Below are 26689 nucleotides of genomic sequence, written 5' to 3'. Positions count from 1 at the left end.
GTGTTCCCCTCTTTTTCTGCTCTGCAATTTTTGGCTTTCACTTCACTGACCCATGGAAGAATATCACGTCAGGTAAGCATACGATCTAAGTGCCTGAATAAACGTTGGGTGTACGTGTACCCGTCAAAATGAAAAGTTCTTGGATTGCACAGTCACTTTTGCAAAGGGTAGCTGTAGTATTGACGTCCATAACAAGGTGGAAGATTGTAATAAGATAAGTTTATTAAGGCACAGGTGCTGCGCAGAAGCCAACAGCAAGCTCAGCAACTGCCGATCTAGTATTCAAAGTAAAGTTCTATTCGGAACATTGAGGTGGAACAAACAGGCAACATTCCAGGAAGGCTAGAACACTACATTATCCCCTCCCTTACAATGCAAAGTAAGACAAACAATTGAGAAAAAATACACAAAGAAAAACACAACATTAAAAACAAAAAGAAAAAAAAAAGTAAAGAAAACTAAGAAAAAGAGACACTTAAACAACATCAGCAATATCTTGCAGGAACACGACATTGTCGAGTGCTTCTGCGCAAGCCATCATTGGAATTCAGCTCAACATTACAAGAAGAAGAAAACTTTCTTATGCCGGAATTAGCAGAACAAGAAGGATCTTTTTGATGAACAACGTCAGGAGAGGTAATATCAACAGGTTGTTTGTTAACTCTTACAACACTAGAAACATTCCACCAGTTCTTAAGATTCACTCTTATAGCATTTCCACAAACCTTATCAACTATGCATATCTCTTAGAATTTAAAACCACCTTTGCTCCTATGAGTAGGTATCTTGATGCTAACCTTATCCCCAACATCAAAATGCTGTAAAATAGCTCTTTTCCTAGAGTCAAACAGCAATTTCTGTTTGTCTTGTGCCTGAGAAACATTGTGTCTCGCTACATCATCCACATTTCCTAAGGAATTAGTTTTCACCCATTGCAACATCCACCCAGGACAAATTTTGGAACAAGGTTTCCTTCCACGAAGGAGCTCAAAAGGAGAAACTTTTGTTGAAGAGTGGGGTGTAGTGCTATAGAACCATAACATGGATTTAACTGCATTCTGGACATTACATTTCTGAGACAAAGCCCATTGCACACAGTTGTTTAACACCCTGTTCATGCGCTCCAACAAACCATTTGTTTGGGGATAATAAAGAGCACTTCTAGAGTGACTAATGCCACCTTGACTTACAAACAAACTGAATTCACGACTCACAAATTGCACCCCATTATCACTCACTATAGAAGAGGGAAAACCCTCACGCAAAAACAAATCTTTGAGGAAATCAATCACATTCTTCGAATTAGGTTCACCAATGAACCGAACCTGTGGCCACTTAGAATAATAGTCAATAACAACAATAGCAAACCTAGAGGAAGAAGGCAATGCATAAAACGGACCAACCAAATCAATACTGATTTTCTCCCATGGTCTAGAAGGAAAAGGAATGGGTTGAAGAGGTGGAGAACGAATTTTGAAACTCTTCTCTGCACTTGAACATACCACACATTCATCAATGACCATATCAATGTCCTTATCCATATGCGGCCACCAAAAATGTTCACGGACCCGTGCTCCAGAGAAAACTAATAAACATACAAATTTATCACCAATGCCTATATCGGTATACGGATCAACATATTTTGTAGATAACTCAGAACCATTATACAAATCTCCTACAACAACAACCATGTCTCTCAAATCATCCTGAATATTGCTTAGATCGTCTTGCTTGAATTCAGACATACTCACATTAGCTACAGCAAAAGAGGATGTACTCTGTTTACCGTCTTGAGAGTAAACTACATTTCGCTTAACATTCTGACACACCTTAGCAAAGTGTCCTACCCTCCCACATGACCTACACGTAACATTTTTTGCAAGACAAGGACGACCAGATTTCAAATGTGGATAATACCCACATTTGAAACAAATATTGGTCTGCTTAAAAAATGTATTCTCTGTACGTACAGGCACACTGTTTTTATTTTCTCTAATTTTCACCACACTCACACTATCCTCCTTAGTTGTTGCAGAGGGCAACTTTTCTTCTAACTCTTTAACTGACAACTTCGAAAACTCGATGCTTTTTGCCACCCGCACTGTTTCTTCAAGAGTAGGATTACCTAAAGAGAGTAATTTCTGTTGAATGCTCTTGTCCACACATTTACAAATATACTGATCTCTGATCAATTGATCTCTGAAATTCTCTAACAGACATTCAGCACTCAACATGCGTAAAGCAGAAATAAAATCCTCAACCTTTTCCCCATGCCTCTGCTCTCTTTGGAAAAATTTGTGTCTGATCACAATCAAGCTTGGTTGAATGTCAAAACGTAACTCCAATTTTTTGACAGTCTCCACAAATTCATCAATGTCCTCCTCTTCCGGAGCACGCACTAAAGGTGGAAGATGTTTGAAAATGGAACGTCCCGCAAACCCAAGTGCATGTAATAGAAGATATTTCTTTCTTTCTGCTCTGTAACGTGAAGCCCCAATTGCTCCTAGGTAAGTAGTAAAAGCATCATACCATTTTTTCCAAACAATGGGTGGTTCACCGGGTACCTCTATAAAAGGTGGGGGAGGAGTAACAGACTGCATGTTATCTCTAAATATATTATCTCTAAATAACAACAACTAATGACAATGGTTACAATCCTACAGCACGCCCATAAAGTATATAATTGATAATGCCTTTTTCTTAAAATTAACTACTAGAGCTAATACATTTGAAAATGTACTGTCCCTGGTGTGTGCATCACCGAAGATACACTCTTTTTCTCACATCTCACTGGTCCTTTGGTGTGTACATCACCGAAGAAACACGCCTCAATCTTCTGGTGTGTACATCTGTCTCTGGTGTGTGTATCACCGAGAATACACGCCTCTCTCCACGTCTCGCTGCTGCTTAATTGCGCACGCCACCGAGTATTCAAAGCTAGATCCAAGTTATACCAGGATAGTTGTGTGAATCCGAGGTGCTTCCACATTTACTTCTATTGTAATGTGAGTAATTCGCATTAACTCCCAATATCAGGTGTGCGTGCCACCGCGTTCATGCACGTACATCAATAAACAAAGACCGTAATGTCAACAGAGTACGCATTGGGTCACTTTCCGTTTTCGATGCAAAGCGCTAGACCCTTCAAGTGAAAGTCTTAATTGAATCACAAAATGGCATCCACGCTGTTTACGCTATGCGTAATCTTCCTAATCGGTACACACAAGATGGTGCCCACACCAAATACGTCATGCGTAACTCACGTAGCTCCAAGCAAAGAACGAACTACTTTGAAGATGGCCGGCGTTGGTGCACTACAACACTAACCTTTAGGTTGCGCGCGCACCAGTATCACACTACGGCGGATTTCCCTTAGCTCCCATTGCGCTGCTGCGATAACTGCTGCCGTGGCAATCAGCAATTATAAGAAACAATACCTTAAATTTTCCCGCTTTGAACAACATCCGGAACCACCATTGTAATCTTCCTGACCTCAAAAGACGACGCAGAAGATGTTAAGTTGTCACGCATGTAAGTTCGTTTTCTTTTCTCTTGCTCGTGGGTTCTTCATGCACCTGTGCCCTCGTCGCCACGTATTTTTGTAGTATTGACGTCCATAACAAGGTGGAAGATTGTAATAAGATAAGTTTAGTAAGGCACAGGGGCGCTAGAGGGCGCACTAGCTGAATGGCCGCTCCTTAGTGTGGCTCCAGCAGCCTGGCATCCTTATCCTAAAATAATCCTCTCCAATCTGCTCCCACCCGCCTGAAAACCCCCACGGAGGAGCGTCGAGCAACACTGCACACTCGGTGTGAGTTTGGGAGCTCTGCAGCCTGAGACCGCGGAGTTAGCGCCGGTTGAAAAGGCGGCGGAGGTTGTGTTCTGACTGAGTGCGGTCCGGCGGCGGCTACTGGCAGCACGCGAGCCCGGGGCTCGCCACGAGGCGCACAGGCCGGCAGAATATCGGCGGGCTGCGTTGCTCGTCCTGACGGCGGGGGATGGCCGCTGGCTCACATCGGAGGGGGCACCGGTAAGAGGCGCTGAATGTGCGCGCATAAGAAATGCTGTGAGGGCGCTTGAGAGCCGCTGGAGCTGCTTTACCCCCGTTGACCTCTGAACTTCAATTTCATCAGGCGCGGACGCATGGCGCCGCCAACGGCCTGCTACTCCCCCCAAATGAGAGTCATCTGAGCCCTGACCTGCCTGTGTTCTGTGTGTGTGCAGTTTTACCACGATCCCTGCCTCAGCTGTTGCTCCGGACCTGCAATGCGGAGATAGACACACCCTGGTGCTCCTGTTATGAGCCTCGAGGCGCTACCTCTTGCCCTATACTAGAGAACAGTGGCACGCTTGACCCGAGTGCCTGAAACCTTGTACACACTTTCGGCTCTGGTCCACGCTTGGCTGCCCCTCGGACCTCCGCACTGGCCGGCTGCAGTCTCTACACCTGTACCAGTGGGGCGCGTGGGGAGTGTGGAACCTACTGTACGGAGCCACAGCAACTGTGAGTGGGCCTCTTCACCCCGCATCCCTCCAGACACGGTGTGCGTCACGTTTGAGCGCGCCCTTTCTCCTTGCCACTATGGGGAAACCGGATGCCAGACAACCCAAACTGCAGTTTGAGCCTGCAACGCAGAAGAAAACGACTAGGCACACGGGAGACAGCGGGCAGCCTAGGAGTCCGGCAGCAGAGGTTTCCGCATCGGCCCACACAGCCCCTGACATTGCCACGATGCTGCAGGAGATGCGCCAGGGCTTTGCCACTGTGGTAGACAAGGTGGACAGGCTATCCGCGAGAATGGATGGCATAGTCCAGAAGATGGATGTTCATGAAGAACGCCTTACGGAGGTGGAGCACCGAATATCCGAAAATGACGACGCCACGCCGGCGCATACTTCACGACTTTCCAGAATGGATAATGTATTGCAGGTGATTGCCGCCAAAAATGAGGAGTTGGAAGCGAGAAGTCGACGGAACAACATTCGCGTCACGGGCATTCCAGAATCGACCAACACCGGGAAGATGGAGCTCTACATTGAAAAGCTACTTACGGCTGCAGTCGGACCGGAAGCTCTCTCGAACCAGTTTATTGTGGAGCGCGCTCACCGCTCACTTGGTCCCCAACCCAAGCCTGGCGCCCCACCGCGGCCCATTATTGCGCGCCTGCTTAACTATCGTGATCGAGATGCGGCGCTGCGAGCGGCCCGGGCGAACCAAAACCTCGCTTACGATGGAGTGCCCTTCTCTATATATCCTGACTTTACCCCGGTGGTTCAAGAACAGCGACGGAAGTTCCTTACGGTTAAGAGAAAACTTCGAGACCTGAACATTGACTATGCCCTTTTGTACCCGGCCAAATTGCGAGTAACCCACCAAGGCACGCAACATTTCTTTCTCAATCCCCAACAAGTTGAAGACTATATTAAAACTTTGCCTAAACGTGGTAGACGACCTACAGATGCTGACGGCCTACGTGACTCTGGTCCTGAATGAATGATCAATGGCCTTGTACTGTTTTGAGTTCCTGCTCGGCTTGATTCTCATCGCTGCTTCACTACTTGCGGAGGATATCACGGTGTGCAGTGGTTGCGACTGGCCCCTGGGGCACTATGGACGGGTGCTGGACTGCAGGTGGTAATGTATGCCAGGCACCCACCCCCCCTACTCCCTCTCCCTTCCGGACAGAGACGCTAAGGGAGGACCTGCCCGGAGCGGGAAGACTGGGGGTGGTAGGAAGTGCACCTCTGATGGCCCCTATTGGGTGTACCCCAAGGTCCTTGACTTTTGCTCTTTTGGTGTTCAACTGTTTTGGTTACTGTGTGGGTGGGGGGTGGGCGTGGGAAGCTGGCAAGTTGGGGATGCTTCAGTGGGAGGGGGGTGGCGGGCGAGGGACTTTGCATGGTACGAATGCGGCTGGCATGGAACGGCTAACCTTTGCGGCACAGGATGGATGGGTAATCCAGAATGGGCTGTTGGATGCCACTGGTAGTTTCGTGGGCCTAGTTCTTTCGCTGGGATTCATTAAAGGGGGGAGGGAGGGGGGTCGTTTGGGCAGTTTTGTTTATGTTTGGCTCACATCAGGTGAATTAAGAATTGGAGGATCGTTTCTGCGTCTTTGTAAGTGGTGGGAGAGGGACCGCTTTGGGACGCCTGTTTGGTTTTGGTTCATAACATGTGCACTGGTTCTTGTAGGATTGTCTCTATGTCGCGCTGGGAGGCAGCTGGCTTGTGGCCGAAAGAGAGATGGGACTACTTTCAGATGTGGTCAATATGTGTTGCTGCCGCGCAGTGCTGGTCTTGGAGGTGGTACTTCTGAGGGACGGCTCCCGTCCCCCCTGGGGGTTGCTGAATGGGCAAGACTTGGGATGGATATGCACCTTACTGATTGTTACTACGCCCAAGTGGATGTCTTGATTTCTGTTATATGTATCCAGTTGCACCCATGGGGGACACACACCTGAATGTGATCACGTGGAACGTGAGGGGGCTGGGAGACCATAGAAAGAGGAGACAGATACTGGGGTACCTCGATCGCCATAAAATACACATTGCTTTCCTACAGGAAACGCATTTTGCGTCTGGTAGACCTCACTCCTTTGGTAGCAGATGGGCTTCATACACAGCGTTCTCCTCCTATTCCTCCTATGCACGTGGTACAGCTATTCTGATCAAAAGAAGTACACCCTTCTACCTAACTGGCTCGAGGACAGACCCCCAGGGGAGGTATTGCTTGATATGGGGCAGACTGGGACGTATGACAGTGACCCTCGCCTGCTGTTACGGACCTAACGTAGACGATCCGCAATACTTCACCGCATTATGGGCAGCAATAGTTGAGACGGGGTCGCACCACATCATTTGGGGGGGAGATTTCAATGTATCATTGAACCCAGCCTTGGACAGATCACACCCCACCCCACATCACTACACTAATGGGAGGGAGATCCTATGTGCGACTATTGAAGGCAACCATCTCATCGATGCCTGGCGTTCTCACTGTGGGACGAAGGGGGAAGGTACTCACTTCACCGCTCAAGCGAAATCATGGGCTAGACTTGACTACATACTCCTGACATCCCACCTATACACGTCACTGATACACGCAACGCACCTCCCCAGAACATATTCGGACCACTCTCCGGTTCTTATTACATTGAAAGGGGCTGAATTGGGCCCCCCCGTCACGGCATGGCGCATGCAACCCTCTATGCTGTTAGATATGGAGTTCCAGGAGGAGCTTAGAGAGGAATGTCTAGAATTCTTTAAACGCAATAAGGACTCGGTACGAGATGTTGAGACTATATGGGAGGCATTTAAAGTCACGCTTAGAGGTTTCTGCATTTCGAAGGGCTCGGGAGTACTCAAGAGCATACTGAATAGATTGAGGGCCCTGGAAACAGATCTCGGGCGAGCGGAGGAAGCCCTTCGTGCAAACCCAGATGACATCACACTGGCTGAGATACGTGAAAAGATATCGGAATATACAGATGAGGCTACCCGAGAAGTGAAATTCAGACACAAACACTGGGTGGCACGACGATATGGGGAGGGCGAGAGGCCTGGGAAGGCTCTGGCTACTACAGTTAGACTTATGCGCTCGCCCACTGTTATACTTGAGTTAGAGACTGCTGATGGGCTGCTGCTCAGGGACACCACACAAGTTCTGAATGAATTTGTACGACACTATAGTGTACTTTACACCTCGACCAGAACAGGGGAACTGACACTAGAAGACTATCTGGAGGACGTGTCGCTGGGTTGGCTGAGCGACTCCCAGAGGGCATTCTTAAGTGCCCCATTTGAACTTGACGAAGTCAGGGAGGCCATCATGCACATGAAGTCAGGCAAGGCCACTGGGCTAGATGGCATCCTCATTGAATTTTATAAGACATATATAGACTTCATGGCGCCGGTCCTGCGTGAAGTGTACGAGGATGCATTGGAAGTTGGTCACCTCCCCGCCTCCATGAGAACTGCTCTCATCACATCCCTGCTTAAGCCTGGGAAGCCCGCTTCCAACTGCGATTCCTATAGACCCCTATCATTATTAACTTGTGACGTGAAGATCCTTGCTAAATTAATTGCGGCGCGCATTAGTCTCCTCCTACCAGACCTTATACTTCCTGATCAGGTTGGGTTTGTCCCGGGCAGAGCGACATCACACAACCTGCGTACCTTTTTTTCAGTATATGATTCTGTCCATGAGGACTTGCCAATGGCAGCCATTTTCTTAGACGCCACTAAGGCGTTTCACTCGCTCGAGTGGGATTATGTATTCCGGGTACTTGAACGTATGGGCTTCCCTATTATTTTCATCTCCTGGATCAGACTGCTGTATACACGTCCTGTAGCCAGAGTACTTATTAACGGGCAACTATCCCCGGAATTCCCTGTCTCCAGGGGGACTAGACAGGGTTGCCCTCTATCCCGCTCCTGTTTGCCATAGCCACGGAGCCCCTCGCGGCTAAACTGCGTCAACATCATAAGGATCGTGCATTGCGGTGCTTCCAAAGGCAGATCCTCATCTCTATGTATGCGGATGATATTACACTCTATATTCGCCACCCGGGTGAGAATCTACACCCCATACTTAGAGAGTTCATCCGGTTTGGGGCCCTCTCTGAGTACAGATTAATTGGAACAAGTCATGCATCTTTCCACTTACTGCCTCGACATGTAAATTTCCATTGGAATATCCACTCACCTGGTGCGAGGGGGATTTCAAGTACCTGGGTATACATATAGAAAAGGATAGGGAGGCGCTTATTCGTGCCAATTACGGGACTGTGATGGATAAAATCAGTGATAACATTTCCCGGTGGATCACCCTTCCCCTGTCCATGGCCGGGAGGGCCTCACTAGTTAAGATGGTGATCCTCCCTCAACTTCTGTATCTATTCCTGAATATACCGTTTCATCCTGGAGCATATTTTTTTAGGCTGCTGCGCTCGGAATTGCTCAGGCTGGTCTGGGGTGGGAAAACGCCCCGGCTTAAATGGGAGGTCCTAACCAGGCCTTACTTGCAGGGCGGTTTTGGAGTTCCCGACTTTGAGCTCTATTACCGAGCTGCCCAGGCCCACTTCGCCTATTTCTGGATACGGCAACCCAGATACATGCCCCAGCTGGCGGCTGAACACTGGCTAGCGCACCCGACTCCAATCGAAGGAGCGCTTTACTCCCCAGTGGAGGGTAGAGACAAGACCCCAAATACGGTCCTCAGTACAGTGATGGCATGGAATCATATTAGCTCGAAACTGGATTTACGGCTGATATATGCCCCTCTGCTGCCCTTGAAGTATCACCCACAATTGCCGCTCCTGCAAGAGGCTGGCTTTCAAAGGCTCTTGACAAGACTCCATGTTCACACATGGGGAGCTTTGTACAGAGACGGCACTTTCCGTACCAAAGACCAACTCTATGAAGGGATCCAACCGACCCCACTGGAGATCTTTTACTATATAAGACTCAGACATGGTTTGCAGGCCATTACACCGGATTTCCCGCATGAACCTCCTGTGCTACTCCCTTTACAACACATACTCCAACTCGAGAACCCCAACAAGCTTGTGTCCACGCTATATAGGTCTATACGTGCCAATGTGGAATACGCTGCGTTGCCTGCTAAGGAAAGGTGGGACCGGGAACTGCCCGTTCCCCTTACAGATAAACAATGGACATTCTGCCTGCAGCAAACTGAACGCATTTCATCCAGCAGTAGATACAGGATCATACACTATAAATTCCTTCACAGATTATACTATACACCTGTGCGGCTGCACAGATTTCAGCTGCGGGCTACTGACACTTGTGATAGATGCGGGGCTCCGGGGGCGGATTTCCTGCACCTTGCATGGGGGTGTAATCTGGTATACCACTATTGGGATCAGGTCTTTCAGGCGCTCTCCAAGATGATAAATATGGCGGTGGAGCCGTCTCCGGTGTTGGCCTTGCTAGGATATGTTGAGCCACTCCAGGCAGCTCACCGCAAATATGTGGCGATGGCCCTGCTATTAGCCAAGCGTAGAGTAGCCTGCAGGTGGGGAAGAGGAAGGGCGCCCAAATTCAAGGAGTGGATGCGGGACATGGTGTACTGCCAAGAACAATTACATACATACTCTGAACTGTTGCCTCCCACCTCCAGGCCCACTGACATATGGGCCCCACTGCACTGCTATTTGATTACGGACTCTCCGTCGGCTGACGATGTTTAAGGTTTGATGACTGGGTCGTTGATTCTCTGTTCACTGAACATGGGGGGATGTGGGGATGTATCACCTGCTACGAGTTGCGTTACTACTGTCATAGTCTCTCCCCCCTACCCCTCCCTGCTGTAAGACCCCGTTCACTCCCCACTTGCTCCACTGCCTCGGTGGGTGGCGATATGGGACTGACTACCCTCTGCCTTGGCATTGGCCTTAGGGGTTCCGCTGCTCAACACATGAGACATGATGACTTGGCCCGATCTAATTGTGACCTTCATTCCATGTACTGCACGGTAGCATTTTGCTTCTCCTTCTATCTCTCTTGTTTCATACGAACTGTAAGATGTAATTATGCCATACAGCTGGCGTCCTTGCCTATCCCTCTATATAACTGGGTTTTCGCACATGTTTAAAGTTTCTAAAAAATGTGAAAAATGTAAGACGAAGTGATATGCTTATAATGCGTTTGTGCTTGTCAATACTGTTGATGCGCTATCTATGAGGAAATGCCTAAGCTGCTTTTTGATTGCCTGTATTCCTCCTGCTGAACAGCACCGATAGCGGCCGGCCTCCGGGTTGTGGGCATCGCGCTGTGTATTCTCGACAGTACTCAATAAACGTCTTGCACCAAAAAAAAAAAAAAAAAAGTTTAGTAAGGCACAGGTGCTGCGCAGCAGCCAACAGCAAGCTCAGCAACTGCTGATCTGGTATTCAAAGTAAGGTTCTATTCGGAACATTGCGGTGGAACAAACAGGCAACATTCCAGGAAGACTAGAACACTACATTATCCCCTCCCTTACAATGCAAAGTAAGAAAAACAAAGGAGAAAAAATACACAAAGAAAAACACAACATTAAAAACAAAAAGGAAAAAAACAAGTAAAGAAAACCAAGAAAAAGAGACACTTAAACAACATCAGCGATATCTTGCAGGAACACGACATTGTCGAGTGCTTCTGCGCAAGCCATCATTGGAATTCAGCTCAACATTACAAGAAGAAGAAAACTTTCTTGTGCCGGATTTGGCAGAACAAGAAGGATCTTTTTGATGAACAACCTCAGAAGAGGTAATATCAACAGGTTGTTTGTTAACTCTTACAACCCTAGAAACATTCCACCAGTTCTTAAGATTCACTCTTATAGCATTTCCACAAACCTTATCAACTATGCATATCTCTGAGAATTTAAAACCCCCTTTAATCCTATGAGTAGGTATCTTGATGCGAACCTTATCCCAACATCAAAATGCTGTAAAATAGCTCTTTTCCTAGAGTCAAACAGCAATTTCTGTTTGTCTTGTTCTATTCGGAACATTGCGGTGGAACAAACAGGCAACATTCCAGGAAGACTAGAACACTACAGTAGCACTGCCTTTATGATATACGAAATACGATAAACATGTTGGTGCTAAAAAACAAAATTACTTTGTCAGGGCAGACGAAACAGAGACAAGCCTGCAACAATCGCTAAACTATTCCTTAATCCCCTTCATGATTAACATTATCTAAAAGGCAGGAAAACAATGCATGATGGAAAAAAATACGAAAATGCAGAGCATCAAGTGAACCAGCAACACTTACCCTGAGCCAAATGTGTGACTATGACTGTATGGGGCATCCGCAGCTTGTGGGCCTGTGACAGACTGGAGGCTGAAATTCTTTACCAAAGGCTTGGGGTCCTAGAATGCCGCCAGCTGCACCAAGAAAGTGCAAGCGGTGCGCTTCCAGAAGCATCTGCAACCAATTTGAGCCCCCTCCTCTGAATTCTAGTTTAGTCTTCAGAGTGACCACCCTCCCCCGCAGATTTGTAGAATCAAATCTAGCCTGAGCCCCGGCCAGTAACACCGAACTAACGGCCGCCACCGCCACACCATCAACATATGAGTCAGAAATGAATAGTCAGATTTTGAGATTCATTCATGAGATGAGAATGAATCTCTGTCTCCTCTTGGCTCACAGGCGCGCCCGCAACACACTTCGCTGGGAGTGGGATGGGACCAGTACATTGAGTGGGACGTGGGACTCAGGGTAAACACACGTTACAACGCATTTTTTACAACGCACTACCATTACAACGGAACTTTTACAACGCAAATACCATTACAACGCATTTATTTACAACGCATGTTTTTACAACGCAGGTACTTTTACAACGCATACCATTACAACGTAAGTATTGGTAAGTATATAATTATATTTAAAATGTTATATGTTAGGTTTTTTTTAAAGGGGTATTTTTAGGGTTTAGGGTCAGTTTTGGGTTTTTGGGTAAAGGGGTATTTTTAGGGTTTAGGGTCAGTTTTAAGTTTTTGGGTAAAGGGGTATTTTTAGGGTTCAGGGTCAGTTTTAGGTTTTTGGGTAAAGGGGTATTTTTAGGGTTCAGGGTCAGTTATGGGTTTTTGGGTAATGGGGTATTTTTAGGGTTCAGGGTCAGTTTTGGGTTTTTGGGTAAAGGGGTATTTTTAGGGTTCAGGGTCAGTTTTCAGTTTTTGGGTAAAGGGGTATTTTTAGGGTTCAGGGTCAGTTTTCAGTTTTTTGGTAAAGGGGTATTTTTAGGGTTCAGGGTCAGTTTTCAGTTTTTGGGTAAAGGGGTATTTTTAGGGTTCAGGGTCAGTTTTCAGTTTTTGGGTAAAGGGGTATTTTTAGGGTTCAGGGTCAGTTTTCAGTTTTTGGGTAAAGGGGTATTTTTAGGGTTCAGGGTCAGTTTTCAGTTTTTTGGTAAAGGGGTATTTTTAGGGTTCAGGGTCAGTTTTCAGTTTTTGGGTAAAGGGGTATTTTTAGGGTTCAGGGTCAGTTTTCAGTTTTTGGGTAAAGGGGTATTTTTAGGGTTCAGTGTCAGTTTTCAGTTTTTGGGTAAAGGGGTATTTTTAGGGTTCAGGGTCAGTTTTCAGTTTTTGGGTAAAGGGGTATTTTTAGGGTTTAGGGTCAGTTTTGGGTTTTTGGGTAAAGGGGTATTTTTAGGGTTCAGGGTCAGTTTTGGGTTTTTGGGTAAAGGGGTATTTTTAGGGTTCAGGGTCAGTTTTGGGTTTTTGGGTAAAGGGGTACAGGGTAAAAATAAAATAAAATTAAATTTAAATTAAATTAATTAAATGAAATTAAATTAAATTAAATTAAATTAAATTAAATACAATTACATTACATTATATTAATTTTAAATAATATACAATTAAAAAAAAATATATACTTACCAATACTTACGTTGTAATGGTATGCGTTGTAAAGGTACCTGCGTTGTAAAAAAATGCGTTGTAAATACATGCGTGGTAATAGTATTGGCGTTGTAAAAGTCCCGTTGTAACGGTATGCGTTGTAAAAACATGCGTTTTAACGTCATATATCCGGGACTCAGTGACTCACTCCCGTCGGGACTCTGTGCACTGCCTTAGGCTGGTGCGCACTTGCGCAGCTTTATCAACTTAACTGATTAGGCCTACCAGGCCCTCTCTCACCTGGTGCCGCTGTTACCAGTACTGGGTGCTAGTGCTACTCAAGGCTCAACGTCAATGTCCGCCGGGTCGCGCTCAAACTTAATTGAAGAGTGAACGGCCGTTGAACCACGATGACTCGGTGGTCGGATGCGGTCATGCTGGGGCGTGGCAATGAGGCGAATGTGTGCGCAGTCCACAATCTGAAAAAATCTGCGCACACTGCCTGCTGCCATGCACAGCCCCAACCCCTGCAGAGAACCACAATCAGCCCAACTCAGTGTCCCGCCCCCAGGGCCGGAAGCACTGAACAATGGGCTGCCAGTGCCACTGCATCAATATACCAACTTAGAGATCATTGAGAAGAAGTCAGACAGACTGACTCGTGACTCAGAACTCAGGTCAGGAGACGGACGAAGTCGGCGATGCAGCAGAAGACAGTCCTGTAGAGTCTGTGGACGAGAAGTAGTTGAACACAAGTTCAACATTAACACCCTGTGCCACTGCCAAGTCCCGTAGCGTAGCGAGGTAAATTACTATCAAATCAATTACGTGCAGCAATGCGTGTAGACCCGGCCCTGATAATTAGGTGCCAGTGCTAAGCACCGGAAAGCACCGGCACAAATTAAGAGCTGGTCAGCGCGCCTCAAAAAGCCCCAGGCAACCCCCTTCTGCAAAGCGCATGTCAGGCTGGTTGTCGGAAGACGGCTGGTCAAAGTGGCTTGCGCAGTGTAAACTGGTGGAGTGATCACCACTCCCCTGCGACAGTCAGCAGCAGCCCCGCCCCCAAACACTGCTCCAGCTGGGAGCAGAGAAAAATAAAACAGTAATTAATTTTATTACCGTTGTATTGTTCTCTTTTGCTGCACTGGCAGCAGGTGGGCAACACTTATCCACCATAATGGGGAGGGCCCTGCTGATGTTTACGAATGCTTTTTCAGCAGGGCATACAGAAACAGAAGTAATTTGCTCTATTTTTTCACTGTTGGCATACAACCAAATGTAGGAAAACACTATTCCCAGTTCTGAAATGTAACCTTTTATGCAAAATTAGTTTCTTCCTTGATAAAGGACAAAAATCATATTTTGAACTAAGGTTACTTACTCATGAATCTGTATTTTTTGTATTAGAAACTGAACTATACCAGCAGAAAAATGTGTAAGCAAATGAAGTCAGATTATTTTGCAAATGCTTCACAATCTGTTCTTTCTTTCATTTCCTTGGTGCAAAAATTTTAATGGCTGAAGGACTGGAAGAAGTTCTATTTGCTAGAGTAATTCTTATATAAGCAGACAAAACGCTGCAAAACAACATCTACTTTTGAACCAGTGCAACGTTTTTGCAAGCTGATCCGAACATTTCTCACCAGCTTTCGATTGTTGGTTCTCCCTGCAACACAAAGTCCAATGTAACTGCATATTCCTCGCTTCCAAAGAGCTAATATAATGAAACGCGATTTCTCTGTGTTGAGGAACTTTCCAGATGTGACACGAGCACTTGATGTGTTGCAGGTGCCTTTGAACTCTTTCCTGAAATGTTGAGTATTTTATGAAGCAAACATGAATGATGGTGTGGTGGGAGCAATGCACCAGGGTGTCAGACAGAGCCTCTCTAACCTATCAGCAGTGTGGGAGAAACCAACACCATGGCTGCAGTGAAGGGTTGAAGCTTCAGTCTGAAGAGCATGGGCCTCTCTCCACATCTTTCACGTTTCCTTTATTTTTCAGTGTAGAGAGAAGCAGGCCAGTTCAGAAACATGCACCCAATGGGGGTGATTCACGAAAGCATTTATGAATACAAGAAGTAGTACTACAGGAGAACTTTTTACATACTCTTAAATTGAAACGTCAAACTCCCAGTTAGTAACCGTTCAAAGAGGACACAATTCCTTCTGTCTCTGCTAACTCAACATGACTATTCTGTGAATATTAAATGTTCATTCTCATTTTAGATGTTTGGGGCCCATTCAAAAAGGTAAGTAAGAGTACATAAAAGAGTACCACAGCAATACTGCTTTATATAAACAAAAATATCTTCGTAAATAGAGCCCAGGTTGTTCAAAAGCATTACTTTTCCATTCCTAAATGCCACGGTAAATTGCAATTGACAGCAGCTGAAAATCCATCAGTATGGCCAATTTTTGCCCACCATATGTTTGGGGCTAGAGGTATGAATGGAAGGGGCATGATGGCGCAAAATCTAGCAAACATCCACACAATTAAATCTTTTTATAATCACAAACATTTGCAGTTAATTTCTCTGCCCCCTTAACACAAGTCACCCACCAAACAAATCCAAATAAACTTGTCAATAAGATGCACAAAATAGGCAAACACTCTGATATCTAGAAGAAGAAGGTATTTCTCTGTGGAGAAACACATTTGTTTGTGGAGAATGTTGAAGAGAAAGCAGAATGTAATCTTATAAATGAATAAATAGATTTCTGAACAGGCATACATAAACCTACAATGCCAGCAAAGGAGCCATAGTACTGTCATTCAGAAGGGCGAATCAAGGGTAAGGCGGGGAGGGTATTCAGTAACAGTGTAATGGAGTACTCTCTCTGCCAAACTCTAAATTAGGCCCGTAGTTTCCAAACTTGTAGAAGTTGATTTAAGACTTGAAGTTCCTCATAGCATCATCTCATCAACACACATGAATTGATGGGAAACCAACTGTTGGCCTGGAATAACATAACCACCAGGCTCAGGGTCCATGAATTTCCCACCATTTGCAACAGTTTTCCATGCATATCAGCACCCAAGTCGAAAAACACGCTTTTTCAAAGTTTCCTCATTACCAGACAAGACACACCTCTACCGGTTTCCTCAAACAGACATTTTGTTGAGATTTCACACTGTCCCACCAACCACTCTCACAGCACCTGTTGGACCTGACATCCATGGTATGATTTCCCCCTACTTTTCGCCTTCACTCCTGTTTTAGCTGACTTTGCTTTTGCTGGCCCTAGATCTTTACCAGTGCTAACCAGTACTTAAGTGCTTGCGTTGTTTCCCTTAAACATGGTGGCATTGGCTTACACCAAATTGACACATTTAATTTACTTGTAAGTCCCAAGTAAACCTGTACCAAGGACAAGTAAATTAAATGCTACTAGAGGGCCAACAGCAATGATTTTGTCACCCACTCAAGTAGCCTTTATACCTCTCTCATGCCTGCCATTGTACAGTTTTAAACATCCATTCCAACCTGGCAAAACAAACCTTTTGCCAGGCCTAAACCTTCATTTTTAATACATTATGTCTCTCACAGGATAGGCCCTAAACAACCCATAGGGCAGGGTAGAGTGTATTTATAAAGTTGGAGATGTACTTTTTATTTTTACATGTCCTGGTGGTGGAAAAAGATTAAATTAGTTTTTCACTAGTGCAAGACCTACGTCTCCCACAGGATAACATTGGGTTACCTTATTACATTTAATAAGTGATGCATTTCAATTGGGAGCAAGCAGGCATGTTGAATTTGGTGTCATAAGAATTGTAATTCAAAACCCTCTTTAATGGTAAAGTCAGATTTTAAGTCACAATTCTGAAAATTACACTTTTAGAAGTTGACATTTTCTTGTGCCAACCTTTTTGTGCCTGCAGCCTGTATCCTGGGTCAAATAACTAGGTGTAGCTATTAGTCTTGTTTCTTTGTGTATAGTAAGACAAAAGGCGAATAGTTGTTGCGAGTATGGGTCTTCTCTGTCAGGATGAAGGGGAGGAGCTGTCATCTACCACACTTGCACATCACAAAGACTCTGTCTCAGCACACTCATAAAGGGTTTCCCACTAGTCTTTTGAGTACCCAAACAAACTGGGCCAGGACAAGGAGGAAGGAAATTCCAGACACCTCTATAGTGGAAGGACACTAGAGACTTCTCCCACTCCAAAGTGGGCACGAGATGTAAATAGTAGACCCTCAGACCCAACTCTCCAGATCACTTCTGGATCTTTGGCAAAGGACTTCCCCACCTGTGAAGTCTGCTCTGTTGAACTGCTTACTGACCAAGGACTGGTTTGCTGCCCAATGCCTGCTGTTGCTGCACCAGGACTCAGGGGTGGCTTTAGCGCTGGCGGTGCCTGGTCAGACAATCGTGTTTGGTGCCCCCCTGCCCCATGACCTCCGCCTCAGATTCCCTCACTACCACCCTGCAAAAGTGCCCCTCATCTCTCCAAAGCCACTCTCTCGCATACATTTAATTTGTTTTAAAGCGCTGGCTAATCCACTCGGCTATCCACATAAAATGCAGATCTGCTCTTTGCAGGAGGAATGTTAACCCTATGTGTGACGAGTCAAAACTGCCACTAGACACAACTCCAATCTCTCTATCTCTAGCAGGAACACTCAGCATGAGTTATCTTGACATTCTTATTGCTGCCTGCAAGAAAGTGGGTTTCTGTTGCAGTAACCTCACTTTATGTCAGGTTTCTGAAGCAGGTTGACTTGGTGTGCCCTGAGTCCCTGCCAATCAGGTTCCCAGGGCCTGTGTTCTTTCCCAAAGGTGTACCTTTGCACCTACAATTGGCACATTTCTGACCACAGGTAAGACCCTTAAATAGGTAGCATAGGTACCAAGGGCACTGGGACCAGGGAAGGCCTCTAAGGACTGCAGCACTTATTTTGCCACCCTTAGAGGCCTTGTACCCTAACACCCACACACTACCATTGCAGGCTGCGTGTTTTAGTGCAGAGAAAAGTTAAGAGTCAGTATGGCACACATCCCTGTATGCCATGCCTGCAAACCACTGCCTGTGACCTAGGTAAACCACCCCACTAGCAGGGTACACTAGACCACAAGTGAGGGTACAGTTGCATAAGCACTGTACCCCAACAGTGTCTAACTCCATTCTTAGACATTGTAAGTGCAGTGAAGCCATAAAGAGTGTATGGTCTGGGAGCTGGTCATTGCGAACTCCACAGCTCCATAATGGCTTCACTACAAACTTGGAAGTTTGGTAGTAAACGCCTCAGCACTTTAAACCCACACTGATGCCAATGTGGGATTTAATGTAAAATGCACACAGAGGGCATCATGGAGATGCCCCCTGAGGAAATGACCAGCACTGGTGTGGTTCCTGAATGGCTGCCCCCCATTTGCCACCACAAGACAGGTTTATGGACCTCTGGGTAGAGAGCCTCCGCTCTCTGAATCCAGAGACAAAGCCCATCCTGGACAGAAGTGTCATGCCTCTTCCCCCAGGATGGGCTGAGTCCACGAAGCGGAAGCTTCAAATGCCTGTCGCCTTTGTAGGCTGTCCCTGCCATTTGCTGCCCCCAGCAACTGATTACAACCGGTTTTGATGCCAACTTTGGTCGGAAAAAGCAAGTTAGGAAGAGATGTGTGCCCACCATTGCCACCCCCACCTCTCATATGGGGAGGCGAGGTGCAGGACATATCTCAGTCTCCTCCATCTTGATGATGAGGGGACCCATCCAATTAGAGAGAGGCTCATGCCCCCCTCCCAATGGAGGGTGACATAATAGGGGTTTTACTCACCCTGAGGAATGATCATTGGTTCCAGCCTGCACAGCCCTGAAACACCCCTAAATGTAGTATTTAGAGGTGACCCCAAACTTTGCCTCCTCATATTCCTGCAACCTACGAAGAGGAAGGACAGAAGAAGTTGGACAGCAGGGGAAACTGCAGAGAACAGCTGACGTAACCCCAGTCCTACCGGCCCAAGTGCAGTTTCCAGAGATCCTGCACCAAAAGTCAACTTGTCCTGCAGCCAGCAACCTCCAGACCCCTAGAAGGACTGACTCACTTCAACAAAGACTGGATCTCCTACAAGCAGCAGCTATGTTAAAAAAAAACTCCAAAGAAACAATCTGAGCCTGCTAAGGATGAACAAACCTGACGCCTTGAACCAACACTACACACTTCACCTATGGCCCGAGTCCAAGTGGCCCACCAGTCCCAGCGAGGTCCTCCAGCATCCCAGAGTCCGAGTCCACCCTGGGTTGACCCTTTCAGGACTACCCAACGTCGCCTTCAGTCTCTGCATGGAGACCCCCCCAAACGTGAGTAGCCCGGTAAGGTGAAATCCGACCTCAAAAAGCACCACTGCATCTGGCCGCCCTGCAAATGAGGACCTGAGGGGTACCTACATTCCCCGAGCCATCCAACTTACCTGCCTAGCTGTTGGTTCCTCCCAGAAGACTTCCTGGACCGAGCCTGCAGGCAAAATCCCAAACCGGCAACCTCCATAGGATTACATTGGGCTCCCGACCCCTCCTAAACACCTTGCACTGGGCCACCCCTGTGCCACTGGTGGTGTGGACTTGGTGCAGCAGGACATTCTGGGTAGAAAAACATTGGGGTATCCTGTGTTTTTGGTCTTGGGCTCGGCAGCCATATAGGGAAACCTACCAAACCCAGACATTTCTGAAAAATAGACACCCAGGAGAGTCCAGGGAGGTCTGGTCTGCATGGCTCCGCCTACATTTTCTTACCAAGATCCCCTGCAAACCTCAAATTTCGCTAAAAGGTCACATTGTTCTCATATTTTTGTGTGAGTAAGTTGTGGGATCACAGCAACTGCAAAAATGTCCTACCACTCAGCGTTCCACTTGGTCTCCCAATAAAAATGTTACCTTGGGTGGGCCAACTGCATGCCACAGGGAAGGGCCAAAAAGCATTAGCAATTGAAGGACAACCAAAGTGGGTCCAAAAGGTCAGTTTCTTCATACTTTTTTTAGGCTGACTCTGCTTTGGACACCCACAGAAGTGAGGTATCATTTTGATCGATAGGCTGAGGTGAATGCTGGGTGTTAGGAAATTTGTACTGGTGCAGTGATCTTACAACTTTCCCACAGAGAAATGTCTGGAAAATATGACTGCTAAGCTAAATTTGAGGTTGGCAGGGGATTCTGGGTAAAAAACCACTAGGGGATCCACAGAAGCCGCACTGCCAGTCCACGCACACCCAGGCATGATCGGTGTGCTGGACGAGAAGCGGAGTGGGTGGTGCTGGTGGGGGGAAGTGCGTCAGGCAGAGGTGTCACAGGTGGGACAAATTAATTAAAAAATTGAAAAGTTAGCTGCAGCCCGCCGCTAAGGGAGAAGAACACTCTTCCCTTCTTCTCCAGGTGGCACAGGCTCCCAGAATACCCTGCGGCCAATCCTGAAGCTGCTTTCACGCATAAGATTTTTAATTTACAAAATAACAATGCCTTGGGATATCATCATCATCATGGTGTTATTGTTTGATTAGTTGAAATCTTTAGAATGCTTACAGATAATAAAAAAAATTCTGCAACAAATTTTAAAATACGAATTAAAGAATGTCGTAGAGTCTGGAAATTATCTATCAATAGTCTTTACGATTGTCATGGTACCCGGATACAGCGTGTTGAGCCCGTTGGTTTCAGTTTAGTCGTTATACGTTCCTTAAGTCTGTTCCTTTTCTAGTATCTTCCTTGGGATAAATAATTGCGCTTAACAGTAAGAAGAAGTGATACCTGAATTATCTCTTCCTTTAGATTTGAATCTCTAGAAAATTTCCATTTAATTCAATTATCTATAGTCAACGAACAAACAATATGTGTACAAATGTTCCTGATTAAAGCATCTTTGCACTGTATTTATTCTATACGTTCCATGAAGAAAACCATCTTTTTTGTATTTTCAAAATATATATATATATATACACACACAAATACATTACAAAAACATAAATATACACATATTTACATTTAAACATACAAAACAAGACATATATATTTCTTCTTTCTTGCTCTCATAGCCCTTATTATCAATAGGGATGCGCCTCAAAAATATTTTACATTGAGCATTCCCTTCAATGATAGATCACCATCTTGGAGCCACCTTGAGGTTTTCAAAACTTAAACCTCTTTATTTATCATACTTCTGATTTATTCTATATTATTTTGATTTTATATGGTGTCTCAAATTGTCTGTCGACGTGTTTCAGCCACACTACTTGTTGGCTTCATCAGGACTAGGGCAGTTGAGTGCATAGTTTTCAATTCCACCTAAGAAATTATTTAACAACACGTATTGAGGATCACTATTCTTTACACATATATACATATATACACCGGAACAGGCACGCTCATCGTCAGGCACATTTGAATTACTTTGTACATAGATTCCTGGAGTGGCGCGCCAGTCAGTTGAAAAGAGAGATCTATATACACCCAAACCTATGTGTAAGTGCAACCTTATATCCCCTAATATGGTGTTATTAAGAATATTTGAATTGCAACTGTTGACCAAGGAAAATCTTATATCCCAATCATATTTAGGAATGAAAAGTACAACCTGTGGCAAAATCGGGATTTTTGCCACAGGTTGTACTTTCCATTCCTAAATACAATATAATTGAATTATAGGGAAATTTTCTAGTCTTAATCATTGTTTTATTTTCCCTTTCCTGACATTTTTGGTGGGACATTGCTTCTCTGCCACAGAGGAGGAGCCGCTGCTGCACACACTGCCAGCCAAGTGCCATCCATGCAGACTGCTAGCCAAGCACCATCCACACACACTGCCTACCAAGCACCAGTCATGCACACCGTCAGCCAAGTGCCAGCTCATGCACACACCAAGCTAGTGTCAATCTACACACACTGCCACCAATTGCTAGCCCACACACACATCACAAGCCAAGAGCAAGTCCACGCACACTGCCAGCAGAATGCCAGTACACACACAGCCAGCCAAACACCAGTATGCAAAGAACTCCAGTTCACACACACATAAACTTTCCCTGGTATCTAGTAGTTTTCAGCTCTCCTTGGGGGTCAGATGAGCCTACAAATATTGATGATCTGCTTCCAAGGTGCACAGAAACAGCCAAAATGTGTCCCTAGAAAAAATAGAGGAGCGACCCTTGTCTATTGGGCCACTCTCTGACATGCACATAACCATATCCCTGCTGTCTATTGGGCTTTCTGCTCCCGTGAGGGTCAGATCGGGGGTAATAACCTCACCTGACCCCCAAGGGGGGGCATAAGACTGTCCAATTTGTGTTTGGGATCACTGGCATGTCCATTTGGGCACCCCGACCCCTAAGTATAAAAAATCAATCATAATCCCTGGTGCCTAGTGGGCTTTCTGATCCCCCGGGGGAGGGCTGATCAGGACTATTGACCCTATCTGCCTCCCAGGGGATGCATTAATACTGTGGCATATTTCGTAGGGAGTGGGGGCATTGGCATGTCCATTCTGGGCAGTCCCCACCCCTCAACTACAAAATAAATTGCCTCCATCTGCCTCCAAGGGTGACAGCAAGACTGTCCAATTAGTAGGGGTAGGGACTGCCCACAATGGGCTTGCCAGTGACCCCACCCCTATGTATAAAACAAAAAAATAATCCCTGGTGGTTAGTGGGCTTTCTGACCCCCCCGGAGGGTAGACCAGGGTCTATTGCCCCATCATGCTACTGCAGAGGCAGAAAGACTGTGGCAATTGTATGGGTGCAGCATCCACCCATAAATGTACATAAATAAAAATCCCTAATGTGCCGCCAGACGTATTTTATATTTTTTTAAATCCCCGGGGTCTAGTGGGCTTTCTGCCAGATCAGGGGCAATAAACCCCAGTTCCCCTCTGGGGGAGAGAAAGACTGTGGAGGTTGTTTGGGGGGGCATTGGCTTGTTCATTTTGGGCAGCCCCCACCCCAAAATTTGCACAAAAACTAATCCCTGATGCCTAGTGAGCTTTCTTGCTCCCCCCTCCCCAGAAAGACTGAATATGCCCAAAAATGTTGGGAGGAGCAAAGGCCCAGTCCAAGGGGCTGCTCCCTCCCTCTCTGGTGTCTAGTAGGTGGATCCCTGCTTGGGGATCGCCTTCCTGCGGTGATCTCCAAGCAGTGATCCACTGGGGAGGGGTACTACTGGAAAAGGGAGATTCACTCCTTTCCAATGATACCCTTCCCGTCTGCCTCAGTGCTCAGGGGGCTGAGATAGCCCCCTGAGCACAGAGGCAGTGAAACTGAAACAAACCGATCGCCTCATTTCAGTTTTGTTTCAGTGAAATGACGTCAGTGCAACTTGAGCACTGATCATCATTTCACTGAAACAATCAGAACAGCCTCTGGAGCTGGGGAAGCTCTTCCCCAGCTCCCGTGGCTGTTTTGGTGGAAAGGAAATCCCTCTGGTGCTTGCACCAGAGTGATTTACTGTGCCATTAGCGCTGACGGCTGTCCGACGCACATGAGCACTGTAGCATCAGACGGCTTAATGAGTTAATTATTGTTATGTATTTTAGTATATATATTAAATGTATATGATGTGATTTGTTTTGTATAATTATTATTTATGTTTTTTAATGTATTTGTAAAATTTTTAGTAGTTATATTTAATTTATGTATTTTTTGTTAATATTTTAGTACCATAGCAGGTTGTGGGTTTATAGGGGTACAGGGTGGGAACTAATTTAATTATAATAAATTAATGATTTTTTTTTATTAGCATTAAATATTTAATTAATTATGTTAATAGTGTAGTTAATTTTTTTTAATTTCAATTTCATATGTGGGTTGTGGGGTTTATAGGGCATTTTTGGGTGGGAAGTAATTTAATTTTAATTAATTAATATTTAATTAACTTAAGTATTTTAATTATTTAATTGACAATTAAATATGTTAACAGTGTAAATATGTTTTCATTTAAATATTATATGTGGGATGTGGGGTTTATAGTGGTACAGGTTGGGAAGTCATTTAATTGTAATTAATAATTAATTGTTATTGTATATTAATTATTTGATTGATAATTAATTATGCTAATTGTGTAAGTATTTTTTTATATATATTGTGGGGGTATATTGTGGAAAGTAAAATAAATTGATTTATATAATAATGTTTATTTATTGATAATTCATTTGTAGATAAATATTTATGTTAATAGTGTAAATAATCAGCTTTTTAAAATTACGTTTTAGGTCTTGGTTGTAAGTTTCTCAGGGGTATAGGGTGGGTGGTAATTAAAATAAAATATATGTTATAAATTATTTGAGTTTTAATACATGATGGTAAATAAAGTTTTTTTACATTACAAATATTTTTGTTTTTATGAAATTTAATTTTATATATATATATATATATATATATATATATATATATATGATAAGGGGGGGCAACATTGTTCTATTGACTAGATACTATTATATCACGGAGGCATTGCGCCAATTATCTGATATAGCAAATTATGCCAAAATCACGAGAGAGAGGTATAATCAGAGTATTATGGACCATCGAGAATTGATACAAAAGTGGTCTACTCATGGGATGCTTGATTATGAAGAAACACGCTTTTTGAACTGTGGATATCCGATTTTACCAACATTTTACCACCTCCCAAAAATCCATAAGCATGCAAGCAAACCCCCAGGCCACCCAATTATCTCATCTATTGGCAGCCTAACTGAACATACATCTCAATTCATTGATGGTTTTCTTGCCCCCCCTAGTAAAGACTTTGTCATCCCATGTCCAAAACACTATAGATTTTATTAGAATCATTTCCTATATCAGCTGGGAACCTGACATGTGGATGATTGTATTGGACATATCAAGCTTATATACAAGCATAGATCACCCTCATAGTATCAAGGCAATTGAATACTTCCTAAAGGGTAGATCATTACACGTAGCAGAACACTGCCAAATGCTGCTTGAATTTGTAACATTTTGCCTCTATAATAACATATTTCTTTTCCAGCAACAACTGTATATATAACTGAAAGCTACAGTCATGGGAACCTGCTTCACGCCCAGTTACGTGAATTTATTTGTGGGCTCGTGGGAGAAGCAGGAGGCCTGGGCAGATGAGCATCAGAAATGGGTGTCTTGTATAGTAGGGTAAATTAAACAGAACAAGGGGACCCGATAGGATCGCTTCGGACCGCGGGTAACTAATTTTTATAAGGAACAGTGGTCCTAGGTTTAGAAAAGGTATTCAAACAGATTCAATTATAGACCACAATGAGTACTATAAGTTCAATTCCAATGTCCAGCCGGACATGGAATATTTATTTGATCAATGTAGAAGAAATTTAAAACACACACAAATAAAGAGGGCACAGTCCTGTACCCAGTAGGAGGGAAAGAAAAAATTGAAGGAAAACGTAGAAAACAAATTAGATTTTCAGGCAATAATTTTTTGGAGCAGAACGTGGCTTGCATCTTAATACATAGTCCTGCAAGCTCAAAACGTCAGTGAAAGCAATATATTAATTAACACAATGGTACAGTTGCGACACTGTGTTTGAAAAGTCGACGTTTCGATCCCATGCCCCTATACTAGCGGGATCATCCTCAGGACAAATGATAATTGCCTGGTTGTATGAATAATAATAACGCCTTAAAGTGGTGCAGTCTCAATAGCCACGTATTCAAGGTCTCGGAGTCGGGTGCTGTTAAAAGTGCCTGCTTGTAGGGATGAATAATAGATATAAGAATAATAAGATATATTCTAACTTATGAGTAAAACGAGTACTGGCACAATGCCTCGTTCACCTAATGCATTTACATGTATTCTCATCTGGACAGTACAATTATGGCACTGTGCCGCGTATATTTCCCTAACCATGGAACCTTCCTTGAGAGTCAATTGTTTTTGGAAGTGTAACTTGCTCCCAATACAACTATACAATGTGCACAATATAATATGACATTGCCGCATCCACCTCCCTGTTGATTCGCTAGTGGCACTATGCCGCGTTCATGATACAACAGACAGCAGGCAGCCGGTGTTGTCCTTTAACCATGAAATTGACGAATAGGACGCCTCAGCCAAACGAGCTTGGTCACGGAGTCACTGTTATTACATTCCATGAATAGATATATATATATATATATATATCTATTCATGGAATGTAATAACAGTGACCCAGGGCGCGTAGCGTAAGCGCATCAAGCCATGTGACTTCAAAATAACACTTTTCATTGGTTCAGAACTTTTTTTTTTTTCAAAATTTTGAGAAACCCACCCATTTCTCTCACTCTTGCTTTGTACTTGGAGAGAGCAAGAGCTGTTCTGTGTATTGTCTTCTTTTCCTAATTTTCCTGATCTACAGTAATGGCTGCA

Source organism: Lissotriton helveticus, chromosome 4_1 (genome assembly GCF_964261635.1).
Source record: "Lissotriton helveticus chromosome 4_1, aLisHel1.1, whole genome shotgun sequence".
Classification (NCBI taxonomy): Eukaryota; Metazoa; Chordata; class Amphibia; order Caudata; family Salamandridae; genus Lissotriton; species Lissotriton helveticus.
Note: the sequence above shows the minus strand (reverse complement) of the source record.